At 40.4% G+C, this 3,040-nt stretch overlaps 1 non-coding gene across 1 annotated transcript; it reads right to left on the bottom strand.

Moving 5' to 3' along the window:
- Positions 1-233: 233 nt before the first annotated feature.
- LOC112788495 (small nucleolar RNA R71) lies at positions 234-341 on the bottom strand. Its single transcript, XR_003195856.1, has one exon. It is a non-coding gene; the product is annotated as a small nucleolar RNA R71 (small nucleolar RNA).
- Between the last annotated feature and the right edge of the window lie 2,699 nt (positions 342-3,040).

Genomic DNA, 3,040 nt, shown 5'->3' with positions numbered 1-3,040 from the left:
GAGGAAGTGCCCAAGAGGATCCTAATGAGCATCTCACTAAATTCCAAAGGATATGTGACACAGTTAAATCTAATGGTGTTCATCCTGACACCTATAGATTGCTACTGTTTCCATTTTCCTTGAGGAACAAAGCATCAAAATAGCTGGAATCATTTCCCAAGGAAAGCTTGACAACCTGGGAGGATGTGGTGAATAGATTCTTAACAAGGTTCTACCCTCCACAAAATGTTAACAGGCTGAGAACTGAAGTGCAGACATTCAGACAGCAAGATGGTGAGACTATTTATGAAGCTTGAGAGAGATTCAAGGATTTGACAAGGAAATGCCCCCCTGATATGTTTAATGAGTGGGTGCAACTTCATATCTTCTATGAAGGGCTGAATTGTGAATCAAAGAAAGTTGTAGACCATTCATCTGGAGGTTTCCTTAACAAGAAGAAGACCATTGAAGAAGCCATTGATGTTATAGAGATAGTGGCTGACAATGAGTATTTCTATGCCTCAGACAGAAGCAACAACAGGGGAGTCCTAGAATTGAACCAAATGGATGCAATCCTGACCCAGAATAAGATGATCACCAAGCAACTGGCTAAATTGACCAAGCAAATGGAGAAGAATCAAGCTGCAGCTATCCACACTCAACCATCACCTCAAGGAGAGTTGGAAACAGAAGAAGGAGTTAACTGGGAGGAAGCTAATTACCTTGAAAATTCATCTAGGCAAGCTAATGATCCATATTCTAAAACCTACAACTCTGGTTGGAGGAACCACCCAAACTTTGGGTGGGGAAACCAACAAAGCCAAGGCCAAGACCACAGAACCCATAATCCAAATAAGTATAACAACTCTACTCACCAACACTCTAACTAAAAACCATACCAGACCACATAAAACACTTACTTACAGCCACCTTACCAAAACCACCATGACCACGCTCAACACCTCAATTCCAACCAACCATCACCACATGATGATGACAGAATGGTTAAGATGGAAGCTATGCTTACAAACCTTTGCAAGGAGTTTGAAGACATAAAAAAATTTAAGAAAGAAGTGAGAGGGAGTATAAAAAGCCGAGGAGAGGTTCTTAAGAATCTTGAGTCACAGGTGGGATATCTATCTCAACAAATCCCCAAATCCACTGATAGCTTCCCAAGTGACACTGAGAAGAATCCAAGAGGAGGAACACAAAATATGAAATGGGAAGAATGTAAAGCAGTAAGCCTAGCAAGTGAGGAGGTTTGGAGACAGGAAGTTAGCAATCCTACAGCACATAATCTAAGAGTTTCAGAAGAAAGGAAAGAAGAGATTGAGCAAAAGACTGATCCTGCCCAAGAGAGAGAATCAAAAGAAAAAAAAACCCTGCAACCATATGTGCCACAAGCACCATTCCCAGAGAGACTCAAGGACAGTGAGAAAAGGAGAACATACACTAAATTTTTGGATGAATTTAAGACTCTTCATGTCAACATTCCCTTCCTCCAAATCCTCAAATAGATGCCTACTTGTATCAAGTGGATGAAGGAGCTACTAGCTAGGAAGAGCAATCTGAAGGGTGGCCAAATAGTGGTGATGAACAAGGAATGCAGTGCTCTCATTCAAAAGGACGTACTCTTGAAGAAAAAAGATCCAGGGAGTTTTCATATTCCTTGTGCCATAGGAGAGACAAAAATTAACAGAAGATTTTGTGATCTAGGGGCTAGCATAAATGTGATGCCTCATCAATTATGAAGAAGTTGCAAATCAATGAGCTGAGATCCATGGATGTAATCATCCAATTGGCAGATAAAACTCAGAAGCAGGCCGAAGGAGTAATCGAAAATGTATTGGTGAAAGTAGGAAACTACTTCCTCCCAACTGACTTTGTTATTCTGGACATGGAGAAAAGTTACCTCCATCCCATTATTCTAGGGAGACCATTTCTAGCTACTAGTCGAGCACTCATTGATGTAGAACAAGGAGAGTTGATATTGAGAATACATGATGAGCAGCTCACTTTCCAGGCCTTCAAGCCTGTGCATGAACCTGAGCAAGAGAGCAAGAAATTAAAGGAAGAATACAGTGAGAGCTCTCTGAAGGAGAATAGCAATGAACCACCAGGCAAGCATCTGGAGCTTTCCTTGATGGATAAACAAGAATCTCAAGAGATGAAGCAACCAATGGAGTTCAAGAAAGAGCCGAAGCCACAAGAATAAGGAAGAGCAGCTAACAAGGATCTCCCTAACACAAGAGTCAATGGAGCACTAATGGAAGAAAAGAAAAGAGTTGTGAAGAAATTGCTAAGGGGATGGAGAAACAAGATGGGTCCTACAGAAGGTTTCTCCCCTGGAGACAAAGTGATATCAATCCACCATCTACAAATCCCACCCCATCTTCCAACCATTTCATCTCAGTTACCTCAAGTGTTCACAATCAGAAAGGTCCTTTCCCTAGAGCATTTGGAAATTATCAAGGAATCAAATGGGGACAATTTTATAGTGAGAGGAGAGGATCTCAGGCATTACAATTCGCCCTAACAGCAAACCAACCGTCAAGCTAATGACGATAAAAGAGCGCTTGTTGGGAGGCAACCCAACCAAAGGTAGCTTTCCTTTCCCTAGTTAAGTTCAATAAAAAAAGGTAGATTCTCTGTATTGCAAGGAGCTAAGTTTGGTGTTTCACAGCAAAGAAATTTAAGAGTGAATGTGTAAATCTAAGTTTGGTGTTCCACCATGGATTACATTAAGAACACATTGCACCCTCAGCATAACTAGTTATCAGCTCCAAACAATCAGAGAAATTACTCAAAAGTGTTTGTTTTCTAGTTTTTAGTCTGTTATCTAGTTCATAGTTGTTTTATGGTTCATAGTTTACTTTCTTAAATAAAAGTACTTGATGTTGTCTACATAGATTCAATTTGCTGCATAAGGCAAGAAACTAAGTTTGGTGTTCACACACCAATCTAAGTTCAAAAGCCTACAAATATACATGCATGCTAACAATCTCTCAAGTGCTTGGAGAACGAGCAACTTCCAATAACTTGCAGGAATTCAATCAATCTC

Source organism: Arachis hypogaea, chromosome 20 (genome assembly GCF_003086295.3).
Source record: "Arachis hypogaea cultivar Tifrunner chromosome 20, arahy.Tifrunner.gnm2.J5K5, whole genome shotgun sequence".
NCBI lineage: Eukaryota > Viridiplantae > Streptophyta > Magnoliopsida > Fabales > Fabaceae > Arachis > Arachis hypogaea.
This window is presented reverse-complemented; position numbering and strand designations above follow the sequence as displayed.